Source organism: Ovis canadensis, chromosome 1 (assembly GCF_042477335.2).
Source record: "Ovis canadensis isolate MfBH-ARS-UI-01 breed Bighorn chromosome 1, ARS-UI_OviCan_v2, whole genome shotgun sequence".
Taxonomy (NCBI): domain Eukaryota; kingdom Metazoa; phylum Chordata; class Mammalia; order Artiodactyla; family Bovidae; genus Ovis; species Ovis canadensis.
The window spans coordinates 178,530,115-178,553,984 of NC_091245.1; positions in this window are offsets into that span (position 1 = coordinate 178,530,115).

A 23,870-nucleotide genomic window follows, 5' to 3' on the forward strand; every position below is an offset into this window, starting at 1 on the left:
TTCGAGCCAAAAAATGTTAATAGCCATAGCCAATATTTTCACTAGTTCTTATTGCCCTGTTGTTGGCTATAGTTAATAGCACCTATATTCTGAGCCTAATATCTTCATTGCATAAATCTGATATCCTCAATACATCAGACTACATTTTTGATGTGGAAAAAAAGGAAAAAAGAATGGAGTAAGGGACAAAGGTCAGTGAAGTTCAGACCCTTTAACCCAAAGCTAATCCAGAAATTAGAGGAAATATTTTTTTCTACACACTGATTTAAGACCTCAGATGATGAGCTGCTACTGCTACTAAGTCGTTTCAGTCGTGTCTGACTCTGTGCGACCCCACAGATGGCAGCCTACCAGGCTCCCTTGTCCCTGGGATTCTCCAGGCAAGAACACTGGAGTGGGTTTCCATTGCCTTCTCCAATGCATGACAGTGAAAAGTGAAAGTGAAGTCACTCAGTTGTGTCCGATTCTTCACAACCCCATGGACTGCAGCCTACCAGGCTCCTCCGTCCATGGGATGGTCTGAGAAACTGGTTAAATGTGCTACAAATTATGCATTGCTGGAGAACATCCTGCAGTTTACTCGCTCCACTCATACCTCCACTTCCCCAGGGCAGACCAGACCACTTAGGCATGTTATCAGTAGAGGCTGACATGAAAGATAAAGCCCTCCGTTTCTACCTGTCCAATGAGAACAATGAATAAATGAAGTACCTTTGGTTAAATACAAGGAACTCTCCTCAATTTCTCATGAAAACATTCTTCTTGAGTTACCCCTTTACACAGAAAGATGGCAGGTGTGTGTGGCCTGAAGGTGATCTGAACAACGGAGGATATAGAATTTCTGACTACAACCCTTTAATGACTGCTAACTCAACCATAGCTTTCAGCAGTACTGAAGATATTTTAATATATTTCATCTGACTTTTGAGTATTTAAAAGCATTAGTATTGATGGGAGTATATACTTATAAAATAGCAGATAATAGGTAAATAATATTTTATGTTATTCCCTACTGAACTGTGTCCACAAGCCCATATTACTCACTGAATATAAATAAATATAACCATGTGTCTATAGTTACTAATTCTCCTATGTTAGTACATGATAGCCACTCAATAAAGTTTATTTAAATGATTTTAGTTGTGTTCATATGTCATGCATAATTTGTCATGGTAAATAATTTGTAATGTTTTTAATTTGGTGGCATCCATTCTCCATTTACAATAAATGACTTTTGCTCATTATAATGTGTACATAATTGTATTGTTTAATGCATGAAAAATATAGAAAATTATAATGAGACCAAAGCTTTCCCACAATCCCATCAGCCCCTTCTCCTCCTAAAATCTGCAATTACCTTTTGAAATATTTTCTCTTTGCAGATATTACCTAGTTGTGGTCAATATGTGTATGTATCCTTAATATATTTGTTGTCCTAGGATGTAAGAGTTGGACTGTGAAGAAAGCTGAGCACCGAAGAATTGATGCTTTTGAACTGTGGTGTTGGAGAAGGCTCTTGAGAGTCCCTTGGACTGCAAGGAGATCCATCCAGTCCATTCTGAAGGAGATCAGCCCTGGGATTTCTTTGGAAGGAATGAAGCTAAAGCTGAAACTCCAGTACTTTGGCCACCTCATGCAAAGAGTTGACTCATTGGAAAAGACTCTGATGCGGGGAGGGATTGGGGGCAGGAGGAGAAGGGGACGACAGAGGATGAGATGACTGGATGGCATCATGGACTCGATGGACGTGAGTCTGAGTGAACTCCGGGAGTTGGTGATGGACAGGGAGGCCTGGCGAGCTGCAATTCATGGGGTCGCAAAGAGTCGGATGCGACTGAGTAACTGAACTGAACTGAACTGTTTTATTATATATTATAACATAATTCTATTTAGTACCCAAAAGTCTCTTAATAAAAGTCATTATGATTAATATGTACACACTTAGCTGATATGTATACATCAAATTCAGTTCAGTCACTCAGTCGTGTCCGACTCTTTGCGATCCCATGAATAGCAGCACGGCAGGCCTCCCTGTCCATCACCAGCTCCCGGAGTTCACTCAAATTCATGTCCATCGTGTCGGTGATGCCATCCAGCCATCTCATCCTCTGTCGTCCCCTTCTCCTCCTGCCCCAAATCCCTCCCAGCATCAGAGTCTTTTCCAATGAATCAACTCTGCACATTTAATTGTTGTATCTATCCTGTCTTTTCCAGCAGCAGAGCCTCTAATAGATTTTGGACTTCAAATATTTTTTAAGTGTATATTTATATCTTTCCCATGATATAGTCATGATTAAAAAGCATCTACATTAATGAGTTCCTTCTTCCTACTATACCTTCACAGCTACCTAAGTGATGGAAGCTCATAACCATATCCTCCTCTTTCTTCCCCATACATCTGACTTTAATGTGCTCCTTTTCCATTTGACAATGGTAATCATGTATTTCACAGATGTCATAGTGGAGTTATAAAGCAAAAGTCAGAAATATTGTTGTTAACATGCAGCTTTCTTTTCTAATTCATTTTTTTTAAATTTTGAAAGTGTCAAAACTTACATACATATGAAAAAATATTCATGATTTCTCCCTCTATTGAAATTCAACAATTAATATTGGAACAGTTTGGACTGAACTCCGGTCTCCCATATTGGAAGCAGGGTTGAGCCCCGTTTCCCATATTGCAAGCAGATTCTTTACTGTCTGAGCCACCAGGGAAACCCAATATGGCAGGAACTGATGGTCTAGATATGAGTCTATTAGTTTTGGTAACAACTCAACCTGATTACCAGGTCTTCAGAGTTGGTAATACTGTTGATGAGGAAGTCAGACACTCCACAATGTAGATCTCACATTTGGGGTTAACAATGTAAGAAGTAAAAGCACTTCCTTTAATACTTTGTTAAAATTCATTCAACGTGTACATTATAGATTCTAGATTACAGTCCCTTGACCTTGAGAAACTCATTGCTGAGTGGGATGTCAGATATATCAAGAAATAACTATAATGTGATAGCATTTGTGTAAGAAAGTTATTTGAAAAGTGTAATGGAATACTGATGATGAGGAAGTCAGACACTCCACAATGTAGATCTCATATTTGGGGGTAACAATGTAAGAAATAAAAGCACTCCCTTTAATACTTCATTAAAATTCATTCAACGTGTACATTATAGATTCTAGATTACAGTCCCTTGACCTTGAGAAACTCATTGCTGAGTGGGATGTCAGATATATCAAGAAATAACTATAATGTGATAGTAATCATGTAAGAAAGTTATTTAAAGAGTATAATGGAAGCAAGTGTAAACTCCTTCCCTTATGACAAGTAATCTCAGATGATGTATAACAGAAGGAAGACTTAAAAATTATTTGAGGCCTTGTCTATTGATCTCTGAGATCCTTGACCAGTCTTCAGGTAAAGTTGTTGTTGTTGTTTTCTTTTTCCCCCTCTTTGTTTTGACCCACCAGCTGGCCCTTCAGCTAACCTTATAATAATGATATGGGGAGAATGGAGTTTGAAGAGGGGGAGAGTGGAGATCAGGAAAAAAATGTACATGTTCTCTAAATCATCCTATCTTTCTAAAGACACAGGTTCTTGAACATTTCAACAAGATATAGCAAAATCTATACACTAACATTTGCTTTGTCATCTGAGAAACGCATTTCAGTTCAGGTCCATTTACTACTAAAAATTTGTTCAGAAAGCAAAAATGTAAACCAGTATTTCTTGGGTAATGTTCTATTTACAGTGAAAATGTGAAATGCGTACATTTTTTATTCCCCCCACCCCCAACAAAGTCATTAGGACTTTTCAACCTAAAATAAACAGAGAATTTAGTATTTATAGACAAGAATAACAATATATTGAACAAGTGAGAAAGAAAGAAAAGGAAATAACAGTCCTTTGGGAGAAAAGATATTAAGAATCATAGTTGTTTTTCTTTCCGTTCTATGTCAGTTGCAGCCTCTCCTATTCGAGATAAAAGACTTATCCTAACAATATATTCAGAAAGAAATAATGAAACAAAGAATTGAGAGATACAAATTTGAATTACATTATCAAGTCTATTAATGAATTTTACTAATTAACTTCTGAAGTTCCAATAGTTTTACTGAGCTCTTTATTTACATGAAAACTTTCTCATATAATAGAGCCATCTATTATAAATACAGAAGAAATAAATATATAAAATCATAAAAAATCTCAGTAGTTGTGTCATGGAGAAAATAAATCAGAATAACATGATAGGAAGTGATTTAGATTTTATTGAGAGTTTCTCTTTGGCAATGATATAAAATTTGAAACTTAAATGAGAGAGAAATATTCATGTGACTAGAAAGAATTTTTTCACTCAGAGATATGTAATATGGAGGACCTGAGGAAAGTCCTTGCAAGTCATTCATAACCTGATTTAGATTTACATTTTTCAAAAAGTATAAACTGATTTTTTTTTTCAAAAAGATCACTATCTACTCTCTAAGAAACCTATTGGCTATCAAAGGATGATAGCTGAAGATGGTGTGATCAGGAAAAGAGCTGTTGCATTGCTCAAGGTGAAAGGTAAGAGCTATGTAAACTAAAGTGTTGATAGTAGAGACGAAGAAAAGCAATTGTTCTCAAAGTATATTTGGAGAATTCTTAGCAAGTAAGATTGTTCAGGAATACTAATGTATTGCTTATAAGGTCAAAGGAACAGCGGAATCAAGCATATTCTGGATTTGGAGGTCTGAACCACTAGATAGAATATGGTATAATTTACTGAGATGGGAAATTCTAGGGAAGAAACAAGTGAGGGGAGATAGGGTGGCAGAGGATTAGTTAAGCGTGATCAAGAATTCTGTTGCAAGCATGTTAAATTGAAATGCCAATATAATATTCAAGTAGAGATGCTATGTAGTGGGTTATATATACATTTTGTGACCTAAGGGAAAAGTTACACTGAATATGAAATTTTGAGTATCATCAGCATAAAGATGAATTTCAAAACCAGAGCTTGGAGAATATCACTTTGAGAGAGACTGTGTAGATAGAAGAGAAAAAGGTTCTGGGATTCTCCAAAAAGTAAAAGCTGAGGAGTAAACAGATTCAGGAAATAAGCCTGAAAAAGACTAGTACATAGGCTAGGAGGGAAACAGACACGCTCATGTCATGGAAGCCTAGTAAGGTGTTTCATAAAGGAGTGCAGTTTGTATAAACCTAGCAGTGTTGCCAAGAGAATGAATAAAATGAAGACAAAGTTGCCAATGAAATTGTTAATGTGGAGATCATTGGTAATGTGGAGAAGAGCAATTTCAGAGGTAGAATGGAGAGGGAAATTGGGAGAGCAGGGACATAGGAACAACTGGAATGTGAAGAAGTAGTCAAAGAAATGAGAGATAGAAATGTTAGAGGAAGAATAGAGACAGCTATTTTTAAATTTGTAATCATTAATGGGAAAATGGTTTGTAACAGTGAGCTGAACATGAGATCAAAGGGAGGCTTGTTTGTATCTTACTGTGTGTGCTTAGTCACTCAGTCGTGTTCTACTCTTTGTGACCCTGTGGACTGTAGCCTGCCAGGCTCCTCTGTCCATGGGATTCTCCAGGCAAGAACACTGGAGTGTGTTGTCATGCCCTCTTCCAGGGGCTCTTCCTGCCAGGGATTGAACTGAATCTCCTGAGTCTCCTGCATTACAGGCAATTCTTACTGCTGAGCCACCAGGGAATTGTTTATTATTATGTATGATTTTTTTGCATATCAATAGGAATGATGCACACAATGGAATTAGGGGTGGTGGTGCAGATGGTGGTAGCAGGAACTATGAAAGAAGAGCCCTTAAAAAAATTAACAGAGAATGAGGTGCAAGAGAAAAGTAGGCAGAGTTGGTCTCCAATATAACCTATGATTTTGAATTGGTAAGAATAGAGTCATAGAATACAGATATAGATACAAAGAAGCTAGGAGATTTGGAGGCAAGATAAGGGAATTCCAGCCTAAATGGTCAATGTCAATGATATAATAGGTGTGACTATTTGCTCTGTGTGTGTGAGAGTGTGTATGTGTGTGTGTGTATGTGTGTTTAGGTGTAAAGAGTAAGAGTTTGATGACAAAGAAAGATTAAATAGTAAATTAGTTATCTTGGGATTAGAGCAAATATAGGATGGAAAAATATCATTAAAACTCAGAGTTAATTTTGTAAATTGATTTAAATATAGATTTTATGAAGGTAAAACAGGAACAAGTATGTAAAGTCTCTGAATACAGTGTCTGAGATACAACAGAAGTTCTAAAATGATGACTTTACTACCCCTACATTCTGTACCCCCAGCCTTTTGATTATAAGAAAAAATGATTAGAGAAAATTAATAAAAATGGGAAGAAAAGGTTAAATGAATATTTCTCTAAATTTATTCTTTAATCATTAGATATAATTAACATACAATAAACTTCACATAGTCAAAGCATACAGTTTTATACATTAGGTAGCTGTGGGTATATATGTTATATATACATTCTATCAGTAAAATTCGGAGGAGGCAATGGCATCCCATATTTGCATACAAGATTTCATAGGAACTTATGCTTTCATTTCTTTGGGGTCAATACCTGGGACTGAAATAGCTGGGTTCTACGGTAGGTGTATGTTTAACTTTTTAAGAAGTTGTTGAACTGATTTCCAGAGGGCTTGTACTATTTTATATTTTCACCAGCAATGTGTAAGAGTTTCTATTGTTCCACACCCTTACCGGTATTGAAATACTCAGTAATTTACATAGTAGACATTCCAAGATGTGTAAAATGGCTTTTCACTTGTGATTTTAATTTTCATATCCCCAATAACTAATAGTGTTGGACACTATTAGTGTTCATTTCATCAATGTATCTACTTTGGTAAACTTCAAATATTTTCCTCCTTTAAAAAACTGAGTTGTTTTCTTATTGTTGATTTTTGAGAGTTCTTTATATGTTCTGGATATAACTCTTTCATCATATGTGATCTGCATATGTTTATCCCTTGTTCATGACTTATCTTTTCATTGTCTTCATGGTGTCCTTTAGGAATAGACATTCTTTAATGTGATGAAGTCTAACTTATCTTTCTTTTCTTTTATGAATCATGTTTTAGCATGGAATAAAAAAATAACTTGCCTAATTCCAGTTCATAAAAATTTAATCCTGTATTTTTCCTGGAAGTTTTATAGAATCTCCTTTAATATTTATTGAATCAAGAAATGCAAGTCACATAAATACAATGTAAAGATTTTTCAGTGGAAATCATAATAATAGTACATTGAGCAGTCCAATGGGTCATATTGAAAGGTTTCTTCAACTTCTATCCCTCACTTGGAAGCTTGTCCAAACCCCATCAATTAAATCTAACATTTCCTCCTGCCACAGGACAAGGTAGAATGATAACTGTGTCTCGTATCCAAGAAAGGAGCCACTCTTTTCTCCAAAGTTCTACAGCACAGGTGGACAGTTGCTTATGATCTTCACTCCTCTTGGGGATAGGAAGATTCTGGTCCCACAACTAGTCATCTTTTTCTTTAAACCAACTGTGTTTGGGACAGAGCGGGAAGGAGGTGCAGACAGTGTGAATGAGCAGCTCCATACATAGGCAGCAAGGTACATTTACTTTTAGATTCCTGTGGTGAAGCTCAACAACTAACAGTATACTATGTTCACTCTACCTAGTGGTTTATATTGAAAAACAAAGGTCTTATTGCAGACACCACTAATCTCAGCTTTGGGAGCCTCTTGATTCTGTAGCCATAGTCTCATGACAGTCAGTACGGTGATGACGGTTTTGCTCCTTTGTCTAAGTCAAAGTGATTTACACCAAGACAGCATTTTTAAGGAGTTCACTCTAATAATGACTTCTACTGCTCCATTTTCATGGTAGCATCTTAAGTTTTCACATGGCTTTATCATAAGACGTAAAAGAGTTATCCCAGTAGTAGAGATGATGACAAGAATTTATCTAGATTCCTTTGTGTCTGTTTTTCTCCAGGGGATCACTTTCATGAGCAAACTTGATCTATAATGATGACTCAAATACTACTCAATGCCTCATCCATGGTTCCCTGCGAACTCTTTGTATATTAGAGAATCTCCCTCAAGAGGGCCAAAGTACCCTTATAGCAATCAGAATCCTGGGGAAAATAACTCTGAGACTTTCACTGTCATCCCTGAATGAATCTAAAGTTAGCACATAGACTACAGAACAGGCTGAACCATAAAACAATATACTTGTGGTCATTCTTCATTAACACACATTATAAACATCGCCCCCATGTCCCAGTGGAACCAGCCACACTGTGAATGTTTTGTGAATCTTTTTTGAATCTCCAAACCATACTGATCACTAATTCCCCTCCTTTTATCCTAAGTATAGCTGCACTCCTTTGTATCTCTTATCCAAAATGGGCTAAACCTTCTGTCTACCCAGGATAAATCTCAATATTGTATGTCCACCTATGGTTGACTGCTAAGTTACGAAGGCCATCACCTGGAGGAGAATTAGGACACCATTTGGTAAGTTGTTTTTGAATCTAAATTCCTGGTGCTCAGTTTTCAACCACATCCTCAATTGCCCCCTCATTAGCAGGTAGTAACATAGAGGAGCACATTTTTGCCCTACATCCACATAATCTAGGTAGTAACATTTGTTGTTGATTCCATGGTCTTTCCTTAAATCTTGACAACTTGCATATGAAGCTCTCAATTTTCCTTTTTTGGAAAATCATATTTTTGTCAACATGCCAGAGTTATCACAAAGTTGTCAAGAACTATGAAGTGTCTGAGATTTTACTCAACTTACAAGCTAATATTTCCCTGATAGCTAAGACAGTAAAGACTGCCTGCAATGCAGCAAACCCAGGTTCAATCCCTGGGTTGCGAAGATTCCCAGGAAAAGGAAATGGCAATCCACTCCAGTATTCTTGACTGGAAAATCTCATGAACAGAGGAGTCTGGCGGGCTACAGTCCATTGAATCACAAAGAGTCAGACACAACTGAGTAACTAACACAGTAACACACAAGCTAATATGTCAGTCTGCTATGTATTTACATAAATTGTTAGAAAACATGAGATTCATGGGTCAGAGACAAAGGGCAATTTATTACTCATACCGATAGCAGTATCCGGACTATTAGTGTTTTTATGCCAGTCCCTGAGTCTTTGTCACAGGGTGATGTGAAGAGAGAGGTACCAGCTTCACAGGCTGTGCTTTGCCTTATAGCAGAGAAACCCTGAGTCTAGGGAGTCCAAATACTTGATAACAAACATTAAGCATGACTGTTGTTGCTCTGGATGGAGAAAGAGCTGTTCACTATCTGAACATTTTTGAGAAATAGTTCATAATAAAATTAATATCTTGCTTATGAAATGGGCTTCCCTGGTGGCTCAGAGGTTAAGACGTCTGCCTTGCAATGCAGGAGACCTGGGCTCGATCCCTGGGTTGGGAACATCCCCTGGAGAAAGAAATGGCAACCCACTCCAGTATTCTTGCCTGGAGAATCCCATGGAACAGAGGAGCCTGGTGGGCTACAGTCCACGGGGTCACAAAGAGTCGGACAAAACTGAGCGACTTCACTCGCTCACTTTATGAAATGTGAGAGACCCATTAAAAATTGTTCCCCAATGATAAAGCTTCTTTTTTTTTTTAACTCTGCTTTTTATCACTGGTTTTAAACAAATTGATTGTGATGGGCCTTGTAGTAATTTTCTTCATATCTCTTGTGCTTGGATTTTTTGAGTTTCTAGATCTGTAGGTTTATACTTTTCATCTAATTTGAGAACTCTTTGGTTGTTATTTATCTGACTCTTTTTTGCTGTCTTTCCTCCTTTCTCTTTTCATTTAGAGACTCCAGTTACATAAATATTTGACCGTTTGAAGTTGCCACAACTATCACAGATATTTTGCTTGTGTATATATTTTTTCAGCTTTTTAAAATCTTCATTGTCTCTTTTAGGATAGCTTTTATTACATCTTCAAATTCATGAGCTGTGTTTTCTATAATAGCTAATCCATTTTTTTTTTAGATTTTTATTTTTACTTTATTTTACTTTACAATACTGTATTGGTTTTGCCATACATTGACATGAATCCATCACGGGTGTACATGCATTCCCAAACATGAACCCCCCTCCCACCTCCCTCCCCATAACATCCCTCTGGGTCATCCCCATGCACCAGCCCCAAGCATGCTGCATCCTGCATCAGACATAGACTGGCGATTCGATTCTTACATGATAGTATACATGTTAGAATGCCATTCTCCCAAATCATCCCACCCTCTCCCTCTCCCTCTGAGTCCAAAAGTCCACTATACACATCTGTGTCTTTTTTGCTGTCTTGCATACAGGGTCATCATTGCCATCTTTCTAAATTCCATATATATGTGTTAGTATACTGTATTGGTGTTTTTCTTTCTGGCTTACTTCACTCTGTATAATCGGCTCCAGTTTCATCCATCTCATCAGAACTGATTCAAATGTATTCTTTTCAATGGCTGAGTAATACTCACTTGTGTATATGTACCACAGCTTTCTTATCCATTCATCTGCTGATGGACATCTAGATTGTTTCCATGTCCTGGCTATTATAAACAGTGTTGCGATGAACATTGGGGTACACCTGTCTCTTTCAATTCTGGTTTCCTCAGTGTGTATGCCCAGCAGTGGGATTGCTGGGTCATATGGCAGTTCTATTTGCAAATTTTTAAGGAACCTCCACACTGTTCTCCATAGTGGCTGTACTAGTTTGCATTCCCACCAACAGTGTAGGAGGGTTCCCTTTTCTCCACACCCTCTCCAGCATTTATTGCTTGCAGATTTTTGGATCGCAGCCATTCTGACTGGTGTGAAGTGGTACCTCATTGTGGTTTTGATTTGCATTTCTCTAATAGTGAGTGATGTTGAGCATCTTCTCATGTGTTTGTTAGCCATCTGTATGTCTTCTTTGGAGAAATGTCTATTTAGTTCTTTGGCCCATTTTTTGATTGGGTCGTTTATTTTTCTGGAATTGAGCTGCATAAGTTGCTTGTATATTTTTGAGATTAGTTGTTTGTCAGTTGCTTCATTTGCTATTTTTTTCTCCCATTCAGAAGGCTGTCTTTTCACCTTGCTTATATTTTCCTTTGTTGTGCAGAAGCTTTTAATTTTAATTAGATCCCATTTGTTTATTTTTGCTTTTATTTCCAGTATTCTGGGAGGTGGATCATAGAGGATCCTGCTGTGATTTATGTCTGAGAGTGTTTTGCCTATGTTCTCCTCTAGGAGTTTTATAGTTTCTGGTCTTGCATTTAGATCTTTAATCCATTTTATTTTTTGAATGGTGTTAGAAAGTGATCTAGTTTCATTCTTTTACAAGTGGTTGACCAGTTTTCCCAGCACCACTTGTTAAAGAGATTGTCTTTACTCCATTGTATATTCTTGCCTCCTTTGTCAAAGATAAGGTGTCCATATGTGTGTGGATTTATCTCTGGGCTTTCTATTTTGTTCCATTGATCTATATTTCTGTCTTTGTGCCAGTACCATACTGTCTTGATGACTGTGGCTTTGCTAATCCAATGTTAATCCCAAGTAGTGTATTTTTTATCTCCAGCATTGAAATTTTTATCTCTAGAAGTTTCTGAAATATAGACATATCTTCTACATCTAACATCAATTTTCCCTTTGGTTACTTTCATACATAGCATATACATTTAATGACTTTTTAATGTCCTTGCTGCTACTCCTCACATCTATGTCAGTTCTAGATTAGTTTTAACTAATTAATTAGTTTGAAATTGAACTTTTTTTACAGTTAAGGTTATTTTTTAGATCAGTTTATGGTTCACAGCATAGTTGAGCAGGAGGTACAGAGATTTCCCACGTATCTAATATGTTCATCCAGGCATAGCCTCCCCTATTATCAACAACCTCTACCAAAGTACTTTGTTATAGTTGATGAACTTACATTGTCATATAATTACTCAAAGTCCATGGTTTTCCTTATGGTTCATTCCTACAGTTGTACATTCTGTAAGTTTGTACAAATGTATAATGGCAAGTATCCACCATTACAGTATCATATAGAGTAAGTAACAATCCTGAATGTTGTTTGTGTTCTGTCTGTTCATCCTATTACTAACCCTTGCCCCTGCCAATCACTGATCTTTATGTTGTCACCATAGTTTTGACTTACCCAGAGTATCATATAGTTGAATCATACAATCCTTTGACTTCTAAGATTGGCTTGTTTCACTTAGTAATAGTCATTTATGGAGAAGAAAATGCAACCCACTCCAGTATTCTTGCCTGGAGAATCCCATGGACAGAGGAGCCTGGTGGGTTACAGTCCACGGGGTCACAACGATTTGGACACAACTGAGCCACTTCACTTTAATAGGCATTTAAGTTTTCTCCATGCATTTCTGAAAGTGAAAGCATTAGTCACGCAGCGGTGTTTGACTCCTTACGACCCCATGGACTATAGCCCACCAGGCTCCTCTGTCTACGGAATTCTCCAGGCAAGAATACTGATTTCTCCATGTATTTCTATGGCTTAATAAGTCACTTACTTTTAGCACTGAATAATATTTCATTCTCTAGATATTCCACAGCTTGTGTACCCCTTCACCTGCGGAAGGATATCTTGGATGCTTTCAAGTTTTAACAATTATGAATCAAGTTGCTATAAATATTTGTAAGTAACCACCAAAATTACCTTCCAAGATGATTGCACCATTTTTCATTCCCACCAGCAATGGATGTGCATTCCTGTTGCTCCACATTCTCATCAGCATTTAATATTCTCAGTGTTCTGGATCCTGGCCATTCTAATAGGTATATGGTGCTTTCCTGTTTTAATTTGCATTTCCCTGATGACATATTATATATAGAGTCTATTTATGTACTTATCTGCCATCTACAGAGCTTCTTCTCTGAGGTATCTGCTAAGGCCTTTCTTTCATTTTTAAATCATGTTATTTCATTTGAATCAGTTCTGATGAGATGGATGAAACTGGAGCCGATTATACAGAGTGAAGTAAGCCAGAAAGAAAAACACCAATACAGTATACTAACACATATATCTGGAATTTAGGAAGATGGCAATGACGACCCTGTATGCAAGACAGGGAAAGAGACACAGATGTGTATAACGGACTTTTGGACTCAGAGGGAGAGGGAGAGGGTGGGATGATTTGGGAGAATGACATTCTAACATGTATACTATCATGTGAATTGAATCGCCAGTCTATGTCTGATGCAGGATGCAGCATGCTTGGGGCTGGTGCATGGGGATGACCCAGAAAGATGTTATGGGGAGGGAGGTGGGAGGGGGGTTCATGTTTGGGAATGCATGTAAGAATTAAAGATTTTAAAATTTAAAAAATAAAAAACTAAAATAAAAAAATAAATAAAGATAAGAGAAAAAAAATTAAATCATGTTATTTATTTTCTTACTGCTGAGTTTTAAAATATCTTTGTTTATTTTGGATTGACAATCCTTTATCAGATATGTTTTTTACAAATATTTTCTCTCAGTCTGTAGCTTCTTCTTATTCTCTTGACATTGTCTTTTGTATAACAGAAACTTTTAATTTTAATAAAATCCAGCTTGTCAGTTATTTCTTTCATGCTGCTGCTAAGTCGTTCCAGTTGTGCCCGACTCTGTGTGACCCCATAGATGGCAGCCCACCAGGCTCCCTCATCCCTGGGGTTTTCCAGGCAAGAATACTGGAGTGGGTTGCCACTTCCTTCTCCAATTCTTTCATGAGATTTGTCTTTAATGCCAAGAATTAAAACTGCCTTGGACTTCAGACATCAACTTTCATTACCTCAATTCAGGAAAACTATGGACTTTGCCTGGATTCTTTCTTAGTGGGGTATGGCCTGGGAACTATTTCCAAAGAGTTAGCTAAGGAAATTGTGGGGATCAATTCATTTGTTTCCCATCCCTCAGCCATCACTAGATTTCATTGTTTATGTTCAATATCTTGAAAATTATTGTTTCATAAATCTGAGAATTTTTTTTCAGTTGTTTCTAATAGGAGAGTAAATCTGGCTTCTATTAATCCATTTTGATCATAAGTGACATCAGTAGTTCTGTTCTTTAATATGAATAAGATGCTTTCCTTAAAATTAACTCATATTTGTATTCTATTAGCATGAACGTACAACTTTATGTGGCTAGGAGCCAAATCTTTATCTGAATCTTTCTCATATATTAATATATGACATATAGAGAATACATATAGATTATGTGTGAGAGATTGGAACCCTGACACCTTAGAGAAAGAAGTTATTGATAGCACCTATCCTACTCTCTTGGAGAAGGAAATGGCAACCCACTCCAGTACTCTTGCCTGGAGAATTGCATGGACAGAGGAGCCTGGCAGGCTACAATTGGTGGGGACAGAAAAAGTCAGATACAGCTGAGCGATTAACACACACACACACACACACACACACACACACACACACACAGAGGCAGTTATATGGAGAAGGAAATGGGAACCCACTCCAGTACTCTTGCCAGGAGAATCCCATAGACAGAGGAGCCTAGTGGGCTGCAGTCCATGGGGTAACAAAGAGTTGGACATGACTGAGCAACTAACACACACATTCTACTCCCTATGTTCGGAAAACTGAGATTGCAGTAATTAAGTTAGCCTTTGGCTACCTAATTGGTGGTAGTATGAAACTAGAACATTTAACTTGCAACTGCAGGTATACTGTAATTCATTACTTTAAAACTTCCCTATAATTTTATTTAGTTATTTATTTACTAACTCATGTATTTTTGTCTAGGCTGGGTCTTCATTGCTCTGTGGACTTATCTCTAGTTATGGTGAGCAGGGGCTACTCTTCATTGCGGTATTCGGGCTTCTCATTGAGGTGGCTTCTCTTGTTGCAGAGAGGGACATGAAGGCTTGAGTAGTTGAAGCACATGGTATCAGTATTTGTGGCTCCCAGGATCTTGAGCACAGGCTCAATAGTTGTGGAACCTGGGCTTCTTTGCCCTGCAGCATGTAGGATCTGCCAGAATCAGGGATCAAACCCATGTCTCCTGCATTGGCAGGCAGACGCTTCACCACCAAGCCAGGAGACTCAGTTCAGTTCATTTCAGTCACTCAGTCATGTCCGACTCTTTGCAAATCCATGAACTGAAGCATGCCAGGCCTCCCTGTCCATCACCAACTCCCGGAGTCCACCCAAACTCATGTCCATTGAGTCGGTGATGCCATCCAACCATCTCATCCTCTGTCATCCCCTTCACCTCCTGCCTGCAACCTTTCCCAGCATCAGGGTCTTTTCAAATGAGTCAGCTATCGCATCAGGTGGCCAAAGATTTGGACTTTCAGCTTCAACATCAGTCCTTCCAATGAACAACCAGGACAAATATCCTTTAAGATGGACTGGTTGGATCTCCTTGCAACCCAAGTGTTCTCCAACACCACAGTTCAAAAGCATCAATTCTTCAGCTCTCAGTTTTCTTTAAAGTCCAACTCTCACATCCATAATGACCACTGGAAAAACCATATCCTTGACTGGACGGACCTTTGTTGGCAAAGTAATGTCTCTGCTTTTTAATATGCTACCTAGGTTGGTCATGACTTTCCTTCCAGGGGGTAAGTGTCTTTTAATTTCATGGCTGCAATCACCATCTGCTGTGATTTTAGAGCCCAGAAAAATAAAGTCAGCCACTCTTTCCATTGTTTCCCCATCTATTTCCCATGAAATGATGGGCTGGTTGCCATGATCTTCGTTTTCTGAATGTTGAGCTTGAGGCCAACTTTTTCACTCTCCTCTTTCAATTTCATCAAGAGGCTCTTTAGTTCTTCTTCACTTTCTGCCAAAAGGGTGGTGTCATCTGCATATCTGAGGTGATTGATATTTCTCCTGGCAGTGTTGATTCCAGCTTGTGCTTCTTCCAGCCCAGTGTTTCTCATGATGTATTCTGCATATAAGTTAAATAAGCAGGGTGACAATATACAGCCTTAAAAAACTCCTTTTCCTTTTTGGAATAGGTCTGTTGTTCCATGTCCAGTTCTAACTGTTGCTTCCTGACCTGCATATAGGTTTCTGAGGAGGCAGGTCACATGATCTGGTATTCCCATCTCTTTCAGAATTTTCCACAGTTTATTGTGATCCACACAGTCAAAGGCTTTGGCATACTCAATAAAGCAGAAACAGATGTTTTTCTGGAACTCTCTTGCTTTTTCGATGATCCAGCGAATGTTGGCAATTTGACCTCTGGTTCCTTTGCCTTTCCTAAAACCAGCTTGAACATCAGGGAGTTCATTGTTCATGTATTCTTAAAGCCTGGCTTGGAGAATTTTGAGCATTACCTTACTAGTACGTGAAATGAGTGCAATTGTGCAGTAGTTTGAGCATTCTTTGGCTTTGCCTTTCTTTGGGATTGGAATGACAACTCACCTTTTTCACTTCCATGACCACTGCTGAGTTTTCCAAATTTGCTGGCATATTGAGTACAGCACTTTCAAAGCATCATCTTTCAGGATTTGACATAGCTCAACTGGAATTCCATCACCTCCACTAGCTTTGTTCATAGTGATGCTTCCTAAGGCTCATTTGACTTCATATTCCAAGATGTCTGGCTCTAGGTGAGTGATCACACCATCGTGATTATCTGGGTCATGAAGATCTTTTTTGTGCAGTTCTTCAGTGAATTCTTGCCATCTTTTGTTAATATCTTTTGCTTCTGTTAAGTCCTTACCATTTCTGTCCTTTACAGAGCCCATGTTTGCATGAAATGTTCCCTTGGTATCTCTAATTTTCTTGAAGAGATCTCTAGTCTTTCCCATTCTGTTGTTTTCCTCTATTTCTTTGCATTGATCACTGAGGAAGGCTTTCTTATCTCTTTACTATTCTTTGGAACTCTATATTCAAATGGGTATATCTTTCCTTTTTTCCCTTGCCTTTTGCATCTCTTCTTTTCTCAGCTATTTGTAAGGCCTCCTCAGACAGACATTTTGCTCTTTTGCATTTCTTTTTCTTGAGGATGGTCTTGATCCCTGTCTCTTCTACAATTTCATGAACTTCCATCCATAGATCATCAGTCTCTCTGTCTATGAGGTCTAGTCCCTTAAATATATTTGTCACTTCCACTGTATAATCCTATAGGATTTGATTTAGGTCATACCTGAAAGGTCAAGTGGTTTCCCCCACTTTCTTCAATTTAAGTCTGAATTTGGCAATAAGAAGTTTATGATCTGAGCCACAGTCAGCTCCCAGTCTTGTTTTTGCTGGCTGTATAGAGCTCTCCATCTTTGGCTACAAAGAATATAATCAATCTGATTTTGGTGTAGACCATCTGGTGATGTCAATGTGTAGAGTCTTCTCTTGTGTTGTTGAAAGAGGGTGTTTGCTATGACTAGTGTGTTCTCTTTGCAGAACTATTTTAGCCTTTGTCCTCCTTCATTCTGTACTCCAAGGCCAAATTTACCTGTTATTTCAGGTGTTTCTTGACTTCCTACTTTTGCATTCCAATCCCCTATTATGAAAAGGACATTTTTGTGGGTGTTAGCTCTAGAAGGTCTTGTAGGTCTTCATAGAACCATTCAACTTCAGCTTCTTCAGTGTTACTGGTCAGGGAATAGACTTGAATTACTGTGATATTGAACGGTTTGCCTTGAAATGAATAGAGATCATTCTGTCATTTTTTAGATTGCATCCAAGTACTGCATTTCAGACTCTTTTTTTGACTATGATAGCTACTCCATGTCTTCTAAGGGATTCCTGCCCACAGTAGTATATATAATGGTCATCTGAGTTAAATTTACCCCTTCCAGTGCATCTTAGTTCACTCATTCCTAGAATGTCGATGTTCACTCTAGCCATCTCCTGTTTGACAACTTCAAATTTGCCTTGATTCATGGACGTGACATTCCAGGTTCCTATGCAATATTGCTCTTTACAGCATTGATTCTTGCTTCTATCATCAGTCCCATCCACAACTGGGTGTTATTTTTGCTTTGGCTCCATCCTTTCCTTCTTTCTGGAGTTATTTCTCCACTGATCTCCAGTAGCATATTGGGCACCTACTAACCTGGGGAGTTCGTCTTTCAGTGTCATGTCTTTTTGCCTTTTCAGGCTGTTCATGGGGTTCTCAAGGCAAGAATATCGAAGTGGTTTGCCATTCCCATCTCCAGTGGACCACATTCTCTCAGACCTCTCCACCATGACCTGACTGTCTTGGGTGGCCCCACATGGCATGGCTTAGTTTCACTGAATTAGACAAGGCTGTGGCCCATGTGATCAGAATATCTGTGATTGTGGTTTTAGTGTGTCTGCCCTCTGATGCCCTCTCTCAGCACCTACTGTCTTATTTGGGTTTCTCTTACCTTGAACGTGGGGTATCTCTTCACCGCTGCTCCAGCAAACCGCAGCCGCTGCTCCTTACCTTGGATATGCGGTAGCTCCTGTCAGCCTTTCCTGTGCTGTCGCAGCCAACTTACTTGTCTTAACAATCCTGGACGAGCCCCCAAGATGATAGCTTATGGTGAATGGTGTCAGATTCTTGATATCCAAAGATGAAGACTTAGCTTCAGGACCAGGGACCAGCCTTAATTACCTAAGAGCTTTTGTGTCACAGAATTTCATTGAAGTATGAAAAGCCACCAGGGAAGCCCCTTAAATCATTTAAGAAATGTTTTAGAAGTGAATTGCCTGGAATTCCAGCCCTAGTCATGGCTACACAAGCCTTCATCCTGTGGTTTCCTGATTTCATCCCTCTAGCTCTAAGTACACTTGCCATTGTGTCAACTACTTGAGACTTCAATGAATTGACTAACTCATGTTTGCAGAACACAGAAGTGAAGAGAAGTGCCAGTTACTCAGTTGTGTCTGACTCTTTGAGTCCCTATGGACTGTAGCCCACTAGGCTCCTCTGTCCATGGAATTCTCCAGGCAAGAATACTGGAGTGGGTAGCTGGTGCCTTCTCCAGGAGATCTTCCCAACCCAGAGATTGAACCTGGGTCTTCCCCTTTATGAGCAGATTCTTTACTATCTGAGCCACCAGAGAAGGCCACACAGAAGAACAAATCACTATTAATAATTCAAAGTTTGAATGTTATCACCTACCAGTTTGTGCTACTGTGAGATTTAATTATGCCAATTTATCATTGGCAGTTGAAAATCAATTGAGAAAACAGTGTTATAGTGATTACAGGGGAACCTCATAAATATAGCTATAACCTTAAAACAAATTCCAATTTTATCAATTTAAAAACATACAATTAATGTCTCATTGGCATATTATGGCAGCATTTGAACTCTCATTTAAGTATTTTAAATAATCGAGCATTACATGACAATAAAAGCAAAATAGCAGTTTCACGGTGATGGTGCTGCCAGCAGGTCTTAACCCAGGATTTTGCTCCTTACCAAAGCATGACTTTCTTCTCCGCATCTGCCAGTAACTTTTTTTAATAAATCATTTAAATTGCACCGTCATAGCACTAAATTGCTCTCACACGGATTCTACCATTCCTGCGGAAGGCTACCATTGTTAACTTCTGCTGGCATCTATTAAAGTGTACTGGCTTTCCAGACCCGGTAATATTTGCATTCTTTTGTGGACTGTAACTTTTTACAGTGCCCAACTTGGCTGTCTGCATTTCTCTTCCACTTTGGCGATACTTGTTGAGAGAGTGTAGAAAATATGTTAGAGAAAGAGAGATAACGAAGTCACTTATTAAGCCAGGTAATAAATTTTACGTCATTGAACCATTGTTTTGTTTGTTTCAGGAACAGTGATTTCAATATTGCTATAAATTTATGGCAACTCAGCAAGATGTTATATGAAGTCGTCTTGAAATACCTGGGCTTCAAGAAGGTGTAGGATGACGTCCTTTACAGAAGTAAAACCTGGGAAAATCAGAAATTATTATTGGTACTTTTTTAAAAAGGAACATGTTGTGATCAAGATATGATGCTTAAAATTAATCTTGTGATGCAAAGGTTTAAAAAATATAAAATTTCAAATAAAAACTGTATAAATTTTTTAGCTGTAAAACTATTAATATAATAAAAGTTTAGGTTGCTGACTTTCTATTTTTCATTTCTTTAATATTATTCCTTCCTCATAAAGTGAATAATAAAAAATATATATAAAGTTTTTACCCAGTATAGTAACTGGTTTCTTCACAGATTATTTTACTTATCCCTTGGAGGTATGTTCTCACTTCATCCTCTTTACTTCTATTTAAGTTTTAATTTCATTTCTATTTATACTATTTCTCTCTTACAAGTGGTGTAGAATGAGATGCCACTGTCATAATTTTCTGGAAGGTGAAAAAGGGGAAAAAATAATAGGAAAGCCCATATCAATTAATTAAATAAAACATTGCTTTTTGTATTTAAATTATAACAATGATACAGTTGTTCTCAAACACTGAGTAAAATGTACCTTGTAGCTGCCAAAAGAGCTAGTAAAATATGAATCTGGCTTAGTAGAATAGATATACAATATCTTAAAATATGGGAGTTCCTATTCCATGTATGAAATCATATTTTGGAGCACTGTATTCATTTCCAAATGTTACACTTAGAAAAAAAAAAAAATGACAAGTTGCAATAAAGTCAGAAGATAGTACCCAGACTATGATAGCATTAAAACTGGATCACATAAACAATGGTTGGAGTCAGTGGATAATGGTATGTGGGCACAATATGAGTCATCTTTATATGTCTGAGGCTTTCATTAGAATTTGATCTACATATATGATTCATCATGTCAGAAGCAGGAAAAAAATGCAAAAGTGATGGGAAGGCAGAGTCTGCTCAACAAGAGGAGAAACTTTTTCAAATGATCATTTTGAAACTACTGAAACTGGAAGTCAGTATTCCAGCATTGCAAGTGTCCTGAAAGGTTTTGAACATGCTATCAATAAGGTTAAAGATTCTACTCAATCATTTTACCAACTGATTTCTCAGTCATTTTCAGCTACAAGTCTATGGCTTTTATTTGCCTTAAACATGGCTGCTACTTTCCCAGATAGAGATTTAATTTACCTAGTATTAATAAAAGTTTCAAGTTACCACAAAATGATGTTTGGTAAAGGAGAAATTTCCGTAATGTTGATTCCAAATTTGGAGTGTCATTATGGATGTGTCATGCACTGTTTCTAGCAATCAACCTCTTTGAAATAAAAAAGATATATGCTATCTAAGATTATGCTGCCCCCTCACCTAAAACACCTGTGGCTAATTAATTATGAGTATGAATACTCAGCTCCCTTGCCTTTCAGTTCAGTTCAGTTCAGTCGCTCAGTCCTGTCTGACTCTTTGCGACCCCATGAGTCACAGCACGCCAGGCCTCCCTGTCCATCACCAACTCCTGGAGTTCACTCAGACTCACATCCATCAAGTCAGTGATGCCATCCAGCCATCACATCCTCTGTTGTCCCCTTCTCCTCCTGCCCCCAATCCCTCCCAGCATCAGAGCCTTTTCCAATGAGTCAACTCTTTGCGTGAGGTGGCCAAAGTACTGGAGTTTTAGCTTTAGCATCATTCCTTCCAAAGAACACCCAGGGCTGATCTCCTTCAGAATGGATTGATTAGATCTCCTTGCAGGCAATGGGACTCTCAAGAGTCTTCTCCAAAACCACAGTTCAAAAGCACCAATTCTTCAGCGCTCAGCGTTCTTCACAGTCCAGCTCTCACATCCATACATGACCACAGGAAAAACCATAGCTTCGACTAGATGGACTTTAGTCGGCAAAGTAGTGTCTCTGTTTTTGAATATGCTATCTAGGTTGGTCATAACTTTTCTTCCAAGGAGTTTTGGACTCACTCTGAGGGAGAGGGAGAGGGTGGGATGATTTGGGAGAATGGCACTGAAACATGTATACCATCATGTAAGAAAGGAATCGCCAGTCTATTTTAGATACAGGATATAGGATGCTTAGGGCTGGTGCACAGAGATGATCCAGAGAGATGATATGGGGTGGAAAGTGGGAGGGGGGTTCAGAATTGGGAACTCATGTACACCCGTGGCGGATTCATGTCAATTTATGGCAAAACCAATATAGTAAAGTAAAATAAAGTAAAAAAAAAAAAAAAAAAAAAGCTCAACATTCAGAAAACAAAGATCATGGCATCCGGTCTTCATCACTTCATGGGAAATAGATGGGGAAACAGTGGAAACAGTGTCAGACTTTATTTTTGGGGGCTCCAAAATCACTGCAGAATTCTTTGTGAAATGAACTAAAGTCATATTTTGGCTATGCTGTAATCCACATTCACAAGTTTCCAGATCCTTTTTTTGCTTTTATCCCAAAAGTATTGATCCTTAGAGCACTTTCTAATGAAAATTCTTATAATCTATTCTCCATCTCAGAGTCTGCTTCCTGGAGAGATCTGAGAAAGAAGAAGCAAGGATTAGATTTTAAAGCTAGATTACCTGCTCTTCTGGACATAAGGATCCTATTGCCTGTGGTGGGTGAATTTCTAGTGCAAGGTTGTCATGTAACTCTAAAATGTATGATGAGGACATACACTGATGCACTTTGAAATTGACACACATTGAGGATTGACATATTTGAGAATTTTGGCTTCTAAAACCCAGTGAATCCACTGAGCCTGACAAGGTGAATCACTCTCTCTGATTAAGATAGGTGTTTCACTCTTTCTAGAAAACACTTGGCTGTCCCCACAAGAAAACTCTTCCCCTCTCAGGAATTTCCTTAACATTCCTTTCTGACCATTAGACCAATAAGTATATCAGATCAACATGTAACCAGGTCAGAGATGTCCTGGGCCTCCTGAGAGGGGAAAGGATGATACCATAGGAAAGAAAACAACAACAAAACAGGTCTTAGAATATACATAATGGCAGAATTCAGGAGGAAGTAGAGAGCAGTAGTTCTTCAGTGGGGCTTTCCAGGTGGCTCAGTGGTAAAGAATACACCTGCCAAGCAGGAGACATGGGTTCAATCCTTGGGTCCAGAAGATTCCCAGGAGAAGGAAATGGCAACACATTCCAGTATTCTTGCCTTGTAAATCCCATGGACAGTGGAGCCTGGTGGGCTATAGTCCATGGGGTCACAAAAGAATCAGGCATGACTTAGTCACTAAAAACAAAGTCTCTGTAGTGTTGGGTGTTGGATGTAGGTTCTCCATCCAGGAGAACATCTCATTGGTCCACTATATTGATGACATCATCTTAATCAGACAAGATAAGCAACAAATAGCAAGAATGTTGGAGGCCTTAGAAAGTCCCATTAACATCAGAGGGTAGGACATAAACTATAAAGAGTTAAGATAGTATTATTAAGATTAATAATAAAATTCTTAGGGATGGTTTGCAGAATTCCAAAAAATACCTTCTGAAATAAAGGCCAGCGAATGGATCTTATACCTCCTATCACACTGGAGAATGTTCCATGTGAGATGGGCCATACCTGGAGAGTCTTAGCCATTATACAATGACATGAAAAGGTGCAAAGCTTGAGAAACACACAGAACAGGAAAAGGCTTTGTAGCAGGTCTAGATTTCCAGATTCTGGGGTGAGAGTTCCTAATGCTTGGGTCATTTAATATAATAGACCCTATGGTCTTAGGTATATCTGTGATAAGAAAATATGTTATGTAAGGCTTATATAAAGCTTAGTGAGAAAATTACATTGAAGTTCCCTGGGGTTCTGGAATAAGGCTATACCATCTGAAAAGAATTAAACATCTTTTGAATAATAGTTCCTGGTGGGATACTAGTCATGCTAGAGATACATAAGACACCAAATACATATAGTCAGAAATGCTCAATCAAATCTGGATTCTGTCAAACACACTATTTGGGGCCTTACAGCAAAAGCGAGGATAGAAACAGGGATTCCAGTTAAGAGATGATTATAACAACTCCAGGAGGTAGAAC